The sequence below is a fragment of the Sinocyclocheilus rhinocerous genome, unplaced genomic scaffold (assembly GCF_001515625.1).
Source record: "Sinocyclocheilus rhinocerous isolate Xijiao unplaced genomic scaffold, SAMN03320098_v1.1 scaffold2577, whole genome shotgun sequence".
NCBI classification, from domain to species: domain Eukaryota; kingdom Metazoa; phylum Chordata; class Actinopteri; order Cypriniformes; family Cyprinidae; genus Sinocyclocheilus; species Sinocyclocheilus rhinocerous.
The window spans coordinates 1,950-19,278 of NW_015641441.1; positions in this window are offsets into that span (position 1 = coordinate 1,950).

Below are 17,329 nucleotides of genomic sequence, written 5' to 3' on the forward strand. Positions count from 1 at the left end.
GACACTTAACATAATAAACTGAAAATCTGTGTTTATTTAATTCAGTTGGTCACAATATTATCACATACTGAAAGAGAAACCACTACACAAGGACTGTGTAGTGTGTATGTACAGGCACACATCCACATGTTGATAAATGCAAATATTATGACCAGAAGAAACATGTTTACACCAATGTTATGACATTAAAAAATAACATTGTATTACTCTGTCACAGTCTTCAGCGGGTGTGCCCAGGAGGGCCACCAGATGACTGTGTTCTGTGAGCACATGGCTTGTGTTGTGTTTGTCTGTTGCCATGTGCTCTCTCCTGTCTATTGTCTTGCCCCTCCCATCTTGTTACCTCGTTATAGTTTAAGTTGCTCCACCTGTGTCTCCCTCGTTAGCCTCCTCGTTTGGTTCCTATTTATTCTCCTGGTGTCTGTCATCCTGTGCTGATCCGTCATTTCTCATTGTGTGTGTTTCGTGTCTGCATGTGGTGCAGCTTTAAACCTGCCTGTCTGTTTTTCCCCTTCGGGGTGGTTTGAGTTTGTTTTTGTTTCATTTTTATTATTAAAATAAATAACAATTTCTCCTGCAATTGAGTCCTCGCTTCATCTCCCCGCACGCACTGTGACATACTCCATCTGTATCAAATCATGCAAACACACAATAATACAAAATCACATCCTTTTGTTTTGTGGAACAGTGTCTGACTTGTAGAAGAATACTGTAGCTCAATCTGTACAAAATCATGTCAACACAATAATACAAAGTCACATCCTTCAATGTGAAGAATTCCAAGATCAGAAAACCTATGTTCACTCATGGTTGTGCGTAGCCAGTTCCGAATTCTCCGCATTGCTGAAAAACTCCGCTCTGATGTTGCTGACCCAACCGGGAGGGTCAATGCCAGCTGAAGAAGTTTGTACAAATTTGGATATGTGTCCTTTTTCACAGTATTCTGAAAATGTGTGAATGCAACAGGAGTCACAGTGGCAGAGGCCTTCACAAGGTCTATCTCTGCTCTCACCAGAAGTGGGTGAATGCACAGTTGTTCAGCATACTTCTTTAGAAGATGATCAATTCCTCCTTTCTCACATTTAAACACTGCGTCACATGCTTTTGCGAGGTCAGTGGCTTCTCCTGTGAAACGCCTGTCAAGCTCACAGATCACAGCATCCAACACAGGAAGATAGAGATCTTTTGAGGATTTTGATGTTTCAGTATGTTGAGGATTTGATGTTTCACCTTCGCTCTTGTCTCTATGGCCCAGTGAAGTATGCACAACGTAACTGTCCAAGGTACAAGGGGTTTTAGTAACCCGCTTTCGTTTGCATGGTAGTTCATCAGGAACCTCTTGCTGTGCATCCTCTAGCTCTGCCACATTGCTTGTTTGGCATAATTCTTTCACTGTGCACCACACTTCTTTCCATGCGTCTTCGTCTCTTCGAGATACCACATGCGACCTGAGGTTGCTCGTAGCCTTGGTTGCATCAGCGAGAGTACAACTGGTGGACTGAAGGGCCTTGTGTGCAACATGCACAACACGCAGAAGGCCCTCGAATACAACAAGACAAGTAATAAATGCAACCCTGTTCATGTGAAGTGGCCTCAATGGCCCATTTTTCTCCTTCGTCTCTCATTTCTTTCAAGGTGTTTGTAATTGCGGAGTAGTGCGTTTTAACAGAATTCACACATCGCCACTTACATGCCCACCTCGTCTCACTGGGCTTTACGATTTCAGTTTGTTTTATGTTCAGGGCTTTCTGCATGTCAATGAATCTATGATGATTAGAAGGCTCTGCAAACACTGCATACAGCTTGTCAAGTACATTGAAGAATGTTTTCACAGTGCGATTGACGGCACAACATTCCACTAGGACCAAGTTCAATTTGTGTGCCATGCAATGTATATACGCTGCGTACGGGTGAACCTCTTTGATGCGTTGCTGCACCCCTGAAACCTGTCCCGACATTACGGATACCCCGTCGTAACTCTGAGCAATGATCGGTATGTTTTCAAGTCCACACGTTTTCAGTCCCTGTCTTATTGCGTCTACAATTCCAAAAGCATTACGGGAGGCTGAACAATCAATGAAGCACAGGAATCGTTCTTTGATTTCAAGTTTCTCAGCATATCTTACGCAAACAGACAGTTTTTGAGTTTTGGATGATTTTGCCTCATCAGCAATTATTGCAAAAAAGCCGGTGTCCCGAACCCTTTCAGCAATTTCACCACAGACTAATTCTGCGCATATTTCTATAACTTTGTTCTGAAAATCTGAACTGGTGTAATTAAAATGAGTGGCGTGCATCTTCTCAAACTCTGTGTCATACTTTGAGAAGAATCTACATACCTCAAGAAAATTACCTCGGGAATTCAGAACTTTCCTTATATTCCCTGTGTCCACGAAAAGGCAGTCCAAGACGAGACAGTAATTTTATAATATCCACCACTTTGCGCAGGTAAGACTTGTTTCTCTCAACCATGCTTTTATGGCTCTCAGACAGTTTAACCACGACAGATCCTGAACAGGTGCTCTGCTTGTAGTTTTCCCATTTAATCATGCAGTTGAGATGGTTCTGAGAGGTTGCATGTTTCGTGAGTTTAGTGCTTAATTTTTTCATGAAAATACAGGTAAACACGTAAAAATTCTAATAAAAATAAATACATATGGAAAATGCATAAACAGTACTATTTTTATACAAAATGATCTACAGTGTCCTGGAAGGAAAGGTATGACAGTACTGAACATTAAATTCGTTCAAAGGACACTTAACATAATAAACTGAAAAATCATGTCAACACACAATAATATAAAGTCACATCCTTTTGCTTTGGGGAATGAATATACAGTGTCTGACTTAGTGAAGTGTTACATTGCCTTTACTTTTGACTCGCAAATATATTGACAATTTTTTCTGGTGAGAGTGTTGCTGTAATTTCTGCTTCAATGTGAAGAATTACAAGATCAGAAAACCTATGTTCACTCATGGTTGTGCGTAGCCAGTTCCGAATTCTCCGCATTGCTGAAAAACTCCGCTCTGATGTTGCTGACCCAACCGGGAGGGTCAGTGCCAGCTGAAGAAGTTTGTACAAATTTGGATATGTGTCCTTTTTCACAGTATTCTGAAAATGTGTGAATGCAACAGGAGTCACAGTGGCAGAGGCCTTCACAAGGTCTATCTCTGCTCTCACCAGAAGTGGGTGAATGCACAGTGGTTCAGCATACTTCTTTAGAAGATGATCAATTCCTCCTTTCTCACATTTAAACACTGCGTCACATGCTTTTGCAAGGTCAGTGGCTTCTCCTGTGAAACGCCTGTCAAGCTCACAGATCACAGCATCCAACACAGGAAGATAGAGATGCTGTTGCATTTTCCATGCAGAGGATTTTGATGTTTCAGTATGTGTTTCATCTTCGCTCTTGTCTCTATGGCCCAGTGAAGTATGCACAACGTAACTGTCCAAGGTACAAGGGGTTTTAGTAACCCGCTTTCGTTTGCATGGTAGTTCATCAGGAACCTCTTGCTGTGCATCCTCTAGCTCTGCCACATTGCTTGTTTGGCATAATTCTTTCACTGTGCACCACACTTCTTTCCATGCGTCTTCGTCTCTTCGAGATACCACATGCGACCTGAGGTTGCTCGTAGCCTTGGTTGCATCAGCGAGAGTACAACTGGTGGACAGAAGGGCCTTGTGTGCAACATGCACAACACGCAGAAGGCCCTCGAATACAACAAGACAAGTAATAAATGCAACCCTGTTCATGTGAAGTGGCCTCAATGGCCCATTTTTCTCCTTCGTCTCTCATTTCTTTCAAGGTGTTTGTAATTGCGGAGTAGTGCGTTTTAACAGAATTCACACATCGCCACTTACATGCCCACCTCGTCTCACTGGGCTTTACGATTTCAGTTTGTTTTATGTTCAGGGCTTTCTGCATGTCAATGAATCTATGATGATTAGAAGGCTCTGCAAACACTGCATACAGCTTGTCAAGTACATTGAAGAATGTTTTCACAGTGCGATTGACGGCACAACATTCCACTAGGACCAAGTTCAATTTGTGTGCCATGCAATGTATATACGCTGCGTACGGGTGAACCTCTTTGATGCGTTGCTGCACCCCTGAAACCTGTCCCGACATTACGGATACCCCGTCGTAACTCTGAGCAATGATCGGTATGTTTTCAAGTCCACACGTTTTCAGTCCCTGTCTTATTGCGTCTACAATTCCAAAAGCATTACGGGAGGCTGAACAATCAATGAAGCACAGGAATCGTTCTTTGATTTCAAGTTTCTCAGCATATCTAACGCAAACAGACAGTTTTTGAGTTTTGGATGATTTTGCCTCATCAGCACGACAGTTGTTGAGTCTTGGATGATTTTGCCTCATCAGCAATTATTGCAAAAAAGCCGGTGTCCCGAACCCTTTCAGCAATTTCACTATGGACTAATTCTGCACATAGTTCTATAACTTCGTTCTGAAAATCTGGACTGGTGTAATTAAAATGAGTGGCGTGCATTTTCTCAAACTCTGTGTCATACTTTGAGAAGAAGCTATATAACTCAAGAAAATTACCTCGGGATTCAGAACTTTCCTTATATTCCCTGTGTCCACGAAAAGGCAGTCCAAGACGAGACAGTAATTTTATAATATCCACCACTTTGCGCAGGTAAGACTTGTTTCTCTCAACCATGCTTTTATGGCTCTCAGACAGTTAAACCACGACAGATCCTGAACAGGTGCTCTGCTTGTAGTTTTCCCATTTAATCATGCAGTTGAGATGGTTCTGAGAGGTTGCATGTTTCGTGAGTTTAGTGCTTAATTTTTTCTAGTCACTCACACCCCTCACAGTAAAAGAATCCTCCACGCTCTGTCTCTGAAAATGTCGACACGCAAAACAAAAAACAGCGTCTCTCTCAATGGAGTATTCCACCCAGGGATATTTAAAATAATGAGTGGAAAATGCTCTTTTCCTGTCTCCAAATATTTTTTGTTGGAAATTCTGGTAAAACAGGCTGCTTTGGTCCAGATGGTTTCTCACCGAGATCACCGGGCGTCGCTCTTGCTGACGTTGAGAGATGCTGCGAAGTAGCTGCGGTGACGGGTGGGGCCTGCGGATCACTTTCACTAAGCAGCCCGGGTCCGGGAAAACCATGCCACGGCATCTTCCGCTGGCTGTTTTTCATTGCGTTCATTTTGCTTTGCAGTCGGTTGATGTTTTAAAAAATGACGTATATCCATTTTTGACGAGCCATTTAGCATAGGCTACAGTAAATTTAATTTGCCAGGAAGCGCCAAAATGCAGTGTCATCACGTGACAACTTCGAGATTGAGGGAGGGGTTAGTAAATTTAATTTGATTTATTTACATAGTAAAATTTTAAAATATAAAATAATACCTAAATTAATATGTATATCTATTTTGGGTTTGAGAATATAATTTATTTTTTTTATATTTTTTGTAACATCTTTTAACCAATGGGGGGGCCAAGCCCCCCCGGCCCCCCCCGCAAGCTCCGCCCATGGTATTTGTACTGATGCAGAATGAGAGGGAAAAGTACAGCACAGCCTAGCGCATTTCACACAGGCTAGATTCACTTTCGCTTGAAAGTCGTGTATGCCTAAGATTGAAAATAAATGATGTTTATAGTGAATGCCCCTATAAATGGTCTTATTTTTACGATTTAGTTTTAATCCAAATTATGCGTGTGCTAAGTGAGTGAACATCAAAGATCACATAACAGAATTATCTCTCTCTCTTGCTACCGTTAAGTAACTTGTGCATTGTTTTACTTGTTTATGACATATCCGACCGAACTACAAACTTTCCAGTGATGTCTGTGAGAAAGGTATATTCACTCGACAAGCTCACGCATCTGGGCTGCCGCGCGCTCAATCCACTCACGAGCGCTCAATTTGCTTATCAGCTCGCACACATCAGCTATACAGGCGTTAATACTGAATGTTTAACATTATATTCATTGCATACATATACTTCGTAATCTCTAATAACTCCATTCTGCTGTCTGTTGTTCTGTTGTTAGTGTTTCTTTGTCTGAATATAGCACTTATCAAATGCTGTGTGGTATCGGCGTTTGGTATCGGGGCATTTTAACGAGTACGAGTACGAGTACAGGAGACCAGTATCGGGCCCCTTTGTCTTGGATCATTCCTCAGCCTAAGTCTGAAGACTTTTCCTCTCTCCTCAAAACTTTTTTTTAATTCTCTTAAACAACTCTTTCTCTCTTATTTTCTCTCTTTAAAACTTTTTTTCTTTTTTCAAAAACCTTTTTTTTCTCTCTTTTCAAAACTTTTATTTCTTCAACAACCTTTTTTTTCTATCTTTAAAACTTTTTTTCTCTTCAAAACCTTTTTTTCCCCTTTCAATATTTCTTTCTTCAAAAACCTTCCCTATTTTCAAAACTTTTTTTTCTCTCTCTGTGAGAGCAACACAAGTGAGACAAATATGACTAGCTATTATTAGTATGTGGTAACAACCTTGGCCACCAGGTGCCTCTATCAGTAATAGTATGCATGGAATCTAATGCTTAAACCACTTTGAATAACACATTTACACTAAGGATTTACATATTGTAAACAAGACGAAATCAGGTTACATATGATTCATATGGTATTACTTTTCAGTTGTATTTTCTAAAGGTTGTATGTAAAGGTACTGTAATGTCACTGTAAACGTACATCATTTACAGGAGGTATTCAATTCAATTCAAGTTTATTTGTATAGCGCTTTTCACGATACAAATCGTTGCAAAGCAACTTTACAGCAAATTAAGTTTCTACAATATTTAGTGGTAGCTTATCAGTGGTGACTGTGTAGGTATATACTTTAAAATAACTAATTGGCCATTACATGATACATACTTCTTAAAATAAAATATCCATCATATTGAATGTTTGACTTTATTTGTATTTTGGTCCAGTTTACTCTCATGTAGCTGTAAAAAAAAAAGCCTGCTGAAATGTAAAATATATTTACATCTTCATGACTAGTGTAGACACAGGTGAGTTTCTCTATACCTATACACATTAGGTTTCACATTCACATTAAAGGAATAGTTCACCGAAAAATTTAAGTTTGGTGAAAATGTCCTCAACCTCAGGCTATCCAAGATGTAGAGGAGTTTGTTTCTTCATCAGATTTGGAGAAATGTAGCATTGCATCAATTGCTCAACAGTGGATCCTCTGCAGTGAATGGGTGCCATCAGAATGAGAGTCCAAACAGCTGATAAAAACATCGCAATAATGCACAAGTGATCCACACCACTCCAGTCCATCAATTAACATCTTGAGAAGACAAAAGATGTGTGTTTATAAGAAACAAATCCATCTTTTTGAACTTAAAACCGTCACTTCCAGCCAACATATGAGTTCATGTTTGGACTCTCATTCTGACGGCATCAATTTGCCGCCCATTAATGACCTTTCTCTTTCTTTATTTTTCTTTCTTTCTTTCTTTCTTTCTTTCTGTTGAATAAAATAACATTCCTCTATAGTGCACACAATGGTTCACTCATAGTAATATTTTTTTTTACATAATTTGAATAATATGACATTCTAACCCACATGCAAAATAGCAGTACCAACATATAATACAAATGCTGAAAATGTCCTGAAAAAGGTCAAAGATATTTAAATGAGACCAATAGAATATCACATGACTATGGAACTTTATAATTATAACAATATTTGTCATTGTTAATGACAGCATAGAACATTTATTTACATTTTGCATTTGGTAGGCACTTTTTATCCAATGCAACTTACATCGTATTCAAAATAAACATTATATAAGTTCTCGCTTTGCCTCACTGAAATAACTTTGATGATTTTAGAGCAACCATAAAGGATGTGATCACACCTGTTGTTTAAAACCATTGTCCACCAAGGGACAGTCACATTATTTTCAGAGGGACCCTCAGTTGTCTCAGAAAATCTAGTTATGTCATGATAACTCTCAGAGAAATTAGCATGGTAATATATGGCGATGTTAATGCATTCGGTCTAGCCGGAACAGATCTGCTACGCTGCATCCTGCTGTGAGCATGTAAGAAATACTGCTGCTGCACATATGAAGGTGGAGGGTTTCTGAAGCATGCTGCAAACTGCTATGGCAAACACTGGCCAAGTATTTGAATGTTGAACAGCAAGCTCATTGGCTGCTGATGCAACTAAAACCAATCGGCTGCATCATGTGAATAATGATGTGATTATATCAGACTGAGTTAGGACCTATCGGCTTGCACCATCTAGAGTTTAATGACAGAACATTGTGTTTATACACAGAAACATAAGTGCAAATAAAGGTTTGAGTGAAAGACCACAAAATAGGCATGACATAAGTTAAGACTTTCCTCTATAAGTGCCAAATTCAACCAGCCTGAGCCAATCACTCCATCCAAACATGACCACCAACCTGAAACAAATACTCACTCCAAACATGACCACCGACCTGAATCAAATACTCATTCCAAACATGACCACCGACCTGAGCCAATCACTCCCTCCAAACATGACCACCAACCTGAACCAAACACTCCCTCCAAACATGACCACCGACCTGAACCAATCACTCCCTCCAAACATGACCACCGACTTGAACCAAACACTCCCTCCAAACATGACCACCAACCTGAACCAAACACTCCCTCCAAACATGACCGACTTGAACCAAACACTCCCTCCAAACATGACCACCGACCTGAGCCAAACACTCCCTCCAAACATGACCACCAACCTGAACCAAACACTCCCTCCAAACATGACCACCGACCTGAACCAAACACTCCCTCCAAACATGACCACCAACATGAACCAAATACTCCCTCCCAACATGACCAATAACCAGAACCAAACACTTCCTTCCAACATGACCAATAACCAGAACCAAACACTCAATCCCAACATAACCACTTGATCCAGACAGGCTGTCAAAATGACAAACAATTTAACACTGTAAGGCTCCAATACCATGACCAACATCAACGTCAATAATCTATCATTAGTAAGACCTTTTTCTTGTTTAAAAATGGAAATAATAACTATTCTGACTGCTTAAGTGAAACTAGCTTTTAAAGGATGAAAATGTACTCTTAGTTATCTTGTATACCCAGCGTTTATGTTTGTTTTTTTTGTTTTTTCAGTTTAATTTGACTTCTTGTTTACTGCAGGGCATTACTGGCCTCTCTCGAGACAGCAGTGTAAGAGATCACTCCGGTTACTGAGCAAGCTAATTTGGGCTAATGAAACTACTGCTTTAGTGGATCAATTTACAAGTGTATCAACTAAAGGTTTTGGACTGAATGGCAACATTCACTTCACTGGTTTTGTTCCATCAACATGTCAAATTTTATTCATCACCAGCAACAGTAATTTACTTAGCCTTTTTCAAAGAAAAAAAAATGACAGCAACATAATTTACATAGGCAAAATAATTATAAGCCTAGTCAAATAAACTGCACAACCAAGTTCATTGTGGACAAGAAAAATACTATAAGCAGACATTTGTAGAAATAAGCAAATACGATATGTGTCTTTGTTGTAGGTGATTATTGATTAGTAGATTATTGTAGGTGGAACCTGAAAACACATAATGACGGCCTGTTAGTTTTCATGCCGGTATAAACGCAAACCTAGTGCACTTCCTCACATGTTTTGTGTTTTTCTGAGTAAGCAATTTGCGAACATTTACATTTATATTTACATTTACCTTCACAGTTTTTTTTTTTTTTTTGAGATTTCTAAACAAACACAAAACAATAATTCAATCATCCAGTTAAAGTAATTTAAGTTAATTTTAATATGTGCAATTGATCAGTAGCTTGACATCGTCAAGCAGGATCTGTTAAAATTACCAACATTTAAAATTTGACAATTTAAAAAAACAAGATCAAACATGCATGATATAAGAGGTGGTCAGTGTTGTCAAAACTACATATACACATGAACATGAATCCATAACATACAATATTGATAAAATAAAACTTCAGGAAATGAGAATAAGTAAAACAAGTTCTGTTTTATGAAGCAAACAGAGCAGAAGATGTAGATGCAACAATAATGCTAATATTTGTATTTTAAAGAGTTTTTTTTTTCTTTTTCTATGATAGCCTTGTGTCATCTAGAAACAGATCTTCTCATCTTGGACGGTGTTTGTGTGCTTTCAGGTTGTTTGTGTGCTTTCAGGTGGTTGTTAAAGCAACAAAATGCAAATGTCTGTTGATCTTGAGAAGTCTGTAAGATTGGAAATAAAAACAACTTTAAACATGTCAGGTGCAACACACAAGATGGAAACAACATGCAGTATGACAGATAAAGACTGGGAAAACTATCATATGAACTATTTCTGTGGTACCGTTATGATTTGTGTGTGTGTGTGTGTGTGTGTGTGTGTGAGAGATTTTGGAACTTGACAACTTCAGTCATTCATTCGCTTCAGTCATTCACCCTTGGTGTTTCACTGAAAGAAAGTCGTACATGGTCATACAGGTTAAAACAACATGGAATAATGACAGGATTTAAGTAAAAATGTGATGCACTGAATTTGAATACCAAAGTGAATACAAACCTTAATGCAGTTCAGGAAGATTGTCATCTCTCTCTCTCTCTCTCTCTCTCTCTCTCTCTCTCTCTCAAAAGCCATTTGGCACACCGTTCCAGTTTGGTGGATTTTGCTATTGCTGTTTACACCTAGCATTTACTGCATGTCAACATGAAATTTATACCTTGATAAAATGCTTTTTGTTAAAAAAAAAAATAATACAATCCTGGTCTGTTTTTTCCAGCTCCAGTCAGGAAGAAAAGAGGGAGGAGAAACAGGATCATGTGATTCTGATGTAAAGTTAAACATGTCTCTCCCAGGAGCAATGTTCATTCAAACCTCCTCAAAGGAAAGCAGAAAGAATAGAGACATGTTTGAAATGAAGATGATGGTTTTCTACAAGAGTCTGTCACTTTTACTGGGTAAGTCAAACATACAATATGTTTAATATCTTGATCATATGATCTATACGATGTGTTTCTAGCTTTATCTTTCAGAGACAAAACTGAATGTGTTGTTCTTGATTAATGTTATATAAACCAGTGTTTCCCAACCTGTTTTTAGCCTTGGCACAGTTTTGATAAGTGAAAAAATCCCACGGCACAACACTAAGCACTGTAATATAGCAAAATTGCACAAACATGCATTGCTTCAAATGGCATATAAAACCCGGATATTATATTAAAAGTAATACTCATATTTAATGTGGAGACGTGCTGAAATGGCGTTTGGTCTCGTACTGTATCGCGTACCTTGTCAGTGTCGTGCGCTTTGCTTGGCCATTTGTTGGGATAAACAGGAAAGTGTGTCCAGCTGAATTCAATTTGAGTTTTGTTAAACTAATTAAAAAGAAGCTTAGTTTACCACGGAAGCAGTCGTGGCTGCGGTCGTGTGAAGACCGAAGAGTGTAAAGACCATCGACTCTACCGTGCGACTCCACCGGCAAAGGACATAAGTATCGCTTTTTATCTCTCCTCTTTCCACTTCTGTTTCAGGTTTTTATAAACTATTTCTTACTATGTGTCAGTAAGTTGTTGTTATTTTAGCATGTGTGTTTGCCTCAGTGTTATTTTTTTAGGATTACTGATGAACTAATGTACTTTGATTTGTATTAGTTATCTATTTTAGTTTTAGTTACAGTTGTAGTCATGTTGTCATTTTATTAGTTTTTTTATTATGTCTATATAGGCTTTTTATTAAGTTTTACTTTTATTTAATTGGAGATATTTCAGTACTTCAACATACAAAATGGAAATGAAATAATATATATATATATTTAATGTATTTATATACAGTATAATATGTATGTATATGTATATGTGTGTGGCTGTACATACACACATGTAGTTGTTTTTATAGAGTTTTAGCTTTTAGTTTTAATTACTTTTTCTTATTTGTAAGTCGCTTTGGATAAAAGCGTCTGCTAAATGACTAAAAGTAAAGTAAAGTAACGTAATGTGAAACTTGAGCTTAAGTCATGTAGGAACACAAGGTCATAGGCAGCTTTATGCCGTTGCTGATGATAAAACAAATTTACATATCATTGCTGTTTGGCATCAGACAGCCTCCACCAGGGCTATACATTACTGTACTTTCATGTAGCTCAAATAGTAGAGCATGGCGCTAGCAACTGCAAGGTCATGGGTTTGATTTCCAGGGAAAGTAGGAACTATAAATGTAAATGGTTACATTAAATGCAAAGTAAGTTGCTTTGAAAAAATGTGTGCATAAATCTAAATGTAGCATATAGGAGAATAGACACCTTTGTCTTAAAATACCCACCTGCTCTCTTGACACTTACCACATCCTGTAAATGCAACTGCAGACCTGTCTTTAATTTCCCATTCAGAGGTCAACAACAAATCTCTGTAAGAACTCAATAAGAACTTTACATTACATTGTGTATATTTGTCTGTCATTAGAATGGCCACATCTGAGGCAGCAAGTGTATCACATGTTTTCATCAATTTACAGGCTATACATTTTATTGTAACTATATGGGTTCTTAGTTTTTTGGGTAACACTTTACAATAACAGTACATGAATTATTATGTACTAATACCTGAATTAATAATTACTTGACTATGAACTAATGATGAGTTAAGATATGTATTAATCAAGAACTAATGAAGAACTAACTTAACTACAACATGAGTCATATGAACTACTGCATGAATAACACTACCTTAATTACATGTTAGTTCCTGCATGTTAGTTAATAATAATGTGTAGTAGTCATGTAAAGTCAAAAGTCATTATCTAAAATGCCAATTAACATCCACCAAGGTGATTCTTATTTCGCACCAGTATATCCAAGACGATTACTTTAAGATACTCACCCGCACTTAAAAAAAGCACAGAAATGAAAAGGTAAAACACTTTTATTTAGCAAAGCTTTTAAATATCAGTGCACCTTAAACCAATAGGCATAAGTGCGACCGAACGAAACATGATTATCTATTTCTGCTCAGCTAACGACATTGGACATCAACCACACGGCAAACACTAATACTTTTTCATAATACTAATTACATCCTGATTACTTTATTTGTATAACAGTTCTATCTAATAGCATATTAGACAGGACTGTTAAACAGATCGTAAACTAATAAAGACAGAGAATGGAGGCGCTGTGTGCTCAGGCTCTGGCGTTCATAGCGCTGTCAAAATAAGTCACAACAACAAGCATGGCTTGTGTCACTTCAGAGTTCCTACTGGCGGTGCGAATGCAACTAGGAAAATGGCCCTAGGGCAGTGGTTCTCAAGCCTGTCCTGGAGTACCCCCTGCCCTGCACATTTTGTATGTCTCTCTCATCTATCACACCTGATTCAACTCATCAGCTCATTAGTGGAGACTGCAAGACCTGAAGTGGGTGTGTCAGATACAGGGAGACATACAAAACGTGCAGTGCTGGGGGTACTTCATGGAGAGGTTTGAAAACCACTGCCCTAGGGGAACATTTCAATCTTAATTTGAAAAAAATGTTGTCATCTGTTAGAGAGTCAACTTTTTCCTGAAGATGAAGAATCTTCTGCTTTTGTATCTCTATTGTCTGTTTTGTTTTGTCAAGAGCAATCTGTAAAGTGGGTACACCATATAAAAAAGAAATACAAAATATGTAACTTGGCTCAAAGCAAAATAAAAAAAAAATGTGTCTCACTTGAATTAGGCCTAATTCAATTAATTATTTATAAAGTAACATGAATATAAAGTCATGACTTGTCTTGGAGGGGCACATCTTTAAAAGGTTATCAATTACACATGTTCTATACATATTCAGCTCATCTAAATCAGATATTTGGTGCTTTTCGGTGGTTTGTAAAGAAGTGGAAGAGCAGAGGTCCTGTGGCTGCATTTGGATGGAGAAGGAACTGAACAGTAGGAGGAAAGTTGACATGTTGTTGAATACATTTGGCCAAAATCTCATCATAAAAGATGAAGCGCTATGCACAAGATATATAAAATTTACCTAGACGGCAAATGCTAAGAGTCTTCTCTGCTCTTCAAACACAGAATAATGTTAGTCTTTATATACATAGTGTTTTTTGAGTAAAGAAAAGCTGTACTTATTCAAACATCAGTTCTTTATTTACCCTTGCATTGCGAATGAGCAAATATCTGTCTCCAGACTGTGCCCAGCACTTCATTCTGAATGGAGGCGGGACTGGAGTTATGAGGTTTCGCTGACAGTTTGAGGATCCAATGGCATTACGAGGTTTAGTCACAAGCTCTTCTGAATACTTTTCGTTGGTTAAATATTTGTAAAACCCACAAACAGACATGAAGATGATCAATAGCACTGATTTAAAATACTACTACTACTAATAATAATAAGGAAATATAATACAGATTAAAAAGTTTTGATAATTTTCCACGGCATACTTGGTTGGGAAACACTGATCTAAACACCCATAATCAATATGCTTTTACCTGAGAAGCTAAATTGTGTAAGACGGTTTATGGAGCCCCTAAAGGGATATGATGGTGGAAAAAATACAGGGTGTGAGGGAAAAAAATAATAATCTTTTGCGTTCTCTCGCAAAACAAGCTTTGAGTTCGGACAAACACTTCCAGTTTACTTTACAGCTTGCAGTGGTTCATACAGCTCCGTACGTTCACAGTGTAGTAGTTCATAGTTTTATTTTGAACCTGGACTCAAGTATAAAGAAATACAGTCAGTATTTAAGGCACGGTTTACATTCTAAAATGCTTAATGTGGTATAATGTACGCTACTAAAATAGCGACATTGGAGGACCAAATTCAGTAGCCTACACACTAGGGGTGTCGCAATATACCGGTATTGTCGATAATCGTGATATTCAAAGCATGAAATGTCGACATCGTGTTAATTTAGGGTATGACAATATACCGGTATTGGCGATAACCACAATATTTAAAATGAATGGGACTCTTATGATAACACAACATGTAAATACTCCAGCGCTAGTACCTGGTTGACCTCCCAGGTGGCAGTATTGCGCTTTAACGCTGACACCTGTCAAACAAGAAGACGGCCATTCTAGGTGCACATTAATACTGAATTAGCAGCGCCATGGATTATTTTACCAATCTCCTTGCTACGTTTCTGGACTTTGATCATGGTAATTACATTGCTGTCTTTAGGAGGGTCAGAGAACTCTCAGAATGCATCAACAATATCTTAATTTGTGTTCTGAAGATCACTGAAGGTCATTACGGGTTTGAAACGACATGAGCCTGAGTAATGTTGAGTAGTTCATTTTTGGGTGAACTATCCCTTTAATATTTTCTTTATAATGGTTTTATGGGAGGAAAACGCTTAATGTTCAGTGCGCTGCATTCATACTCTGGGTTCAACTGCTTGCCTGTACATATATTTTTTAATAAACTGTATACCAAATTTTGTCTTTTTATATCGCCATCTTCTTCTACGTTTTCTGTAGGGGAGAAAAAGCTTAACATGCATTTTAGCATGTTGCGTTCATATTCTGGGCTATTCTGCTTGTCTCTAAATAGTATTTTATTAATAGTAAAATTATTAATAAGGTTATTGATATTAATAGTGTTATTATTATTAATATTAATTACTAAGGTATGTAAGCTACTGAATTTGGTCCTCCAATGTCACTGTTTTAGTAGCCTACATTCAGCATTTTAGAATGTACACTGTGCTTTAAGCACAGAACCATTGTAAGCTGTAAGTGTTTGTCCAAACTCAACTGGTTTTGCGAGAGAACACAAACATTTTAATTTTTAACTTTATTTTTTTTTTACTCCAACCCCATTTTTTTTCCCACCACCATGTCCCTTTAGGTGCTCAGTAGAATTTTACCCAACTAAGTGTAAATCTAAGAAAACGTCTCAGTTACGTATGTAACCCACGTTCCCTGAAGGAGGGAACGGAGACGTTATGTCGACTGACGTTGGGGGTCTCACTCAGGAGCCCCAATCACCTCTGAGCTTTAGAATAAAAGACCAATGAGAATTGGCGAGTGGAATTTGCATACCAAGCCACTCCACCGTACATATGGGTATATAAGATGGTGGCGTGCATCCACTCATTTAGGTTTGTGCTTCAGAGCCGAGACGTAACCCGGCATTCAGCGAATTTCAAGGTTGTGGCATGAGGAACGTAACGTCTCTGTTCCCTCCTTCAGGGAACAAGGGTTACATATGTAACCAAGACGTTCCCTTTCAGTCAGTCACGTTCAACGTTACATCAACTGACGTTAGGGGTCCCTGTGGAAGACGCCACAACCTGAACTGTGTCACGTAAATTGAGGATGCAGATGCTGACAGGCAAGCGTGCCAGAACAAATGTATCTCAAATCGTAACCTTCCCAATGCCTTGTAAGCCAGATAAGCGGGCCCACCAGGGGTGCCAGAGTTTTAATCGGCAACCGTTAGGGGGGTGGAGCACAATGACAGAATCATGTGAAGAACTTGGAAATTAAGGAATCAAGGGGACACGGTGGAATCCACCGTGGCAGAAGACATAAATGCCAGGTCCGGAGAGAAGAAGGCAACTCTCCACCGGACACAGTGACAGACTTCTATGCCAAATCTGCAACTGGGAGGCAGTGGAGGACCCAGAGTTCACCGGCAGGGAACAACTGGAAAAAAGCTGTTTGGAGACCGCCATCCCCTTCTGCTGGCCTCCAAAGAAGACAAAGAACTACTTGGAGCGTCTGAAGCTCCGGGTGCGTTCCACGTAAATGTGCAAGGCACGGACAGGACACAGCAACGCAAGGGCCGGGTCTGCCTCCTCCGAGAGCAGCGCTTGCAGGCTCACCACCTGGTCTCGAAAGGGAGTGGTGGGAACCTTGGGCACATAACCAGGCCGGGGTCTCCCAAACTCAAGGTACGATTTGTTGACCGAGAATGCCTGCAGGTCCCCCACCCTCTTGATGGAAGTGAGCGCAATCAGGAGCGAAGTCTTGAAAGACAGATGTTTTAGCTCAACTGAATCAAGCGGCTCAAAGGGGTCCCTCCATAATCCCAAGAGAACCACGGAGAGATCCCAAGAGGGGATGAAGTGCGACCTAGGAGGATTTAGTCTCCTCGTACCTCTCAGGAACCTGACGATTAGGTGATACTTCCCCAGAGATGAACCATCCACTCCATCGTGGTGAGCCACAATGGCAGCGACATACACCTTCAAAGTGGAGGGGGACAGCCTCCGCTCCAGCTTTTCCTGCAGGAAGGAAAGCACCACACCAACCGAGCATCTCTGAGGGTCCTCTCGGCGGGAGGAACACCACTCAACGAATAGACCCCACTTCAAAGCATAGGCCTGCCTC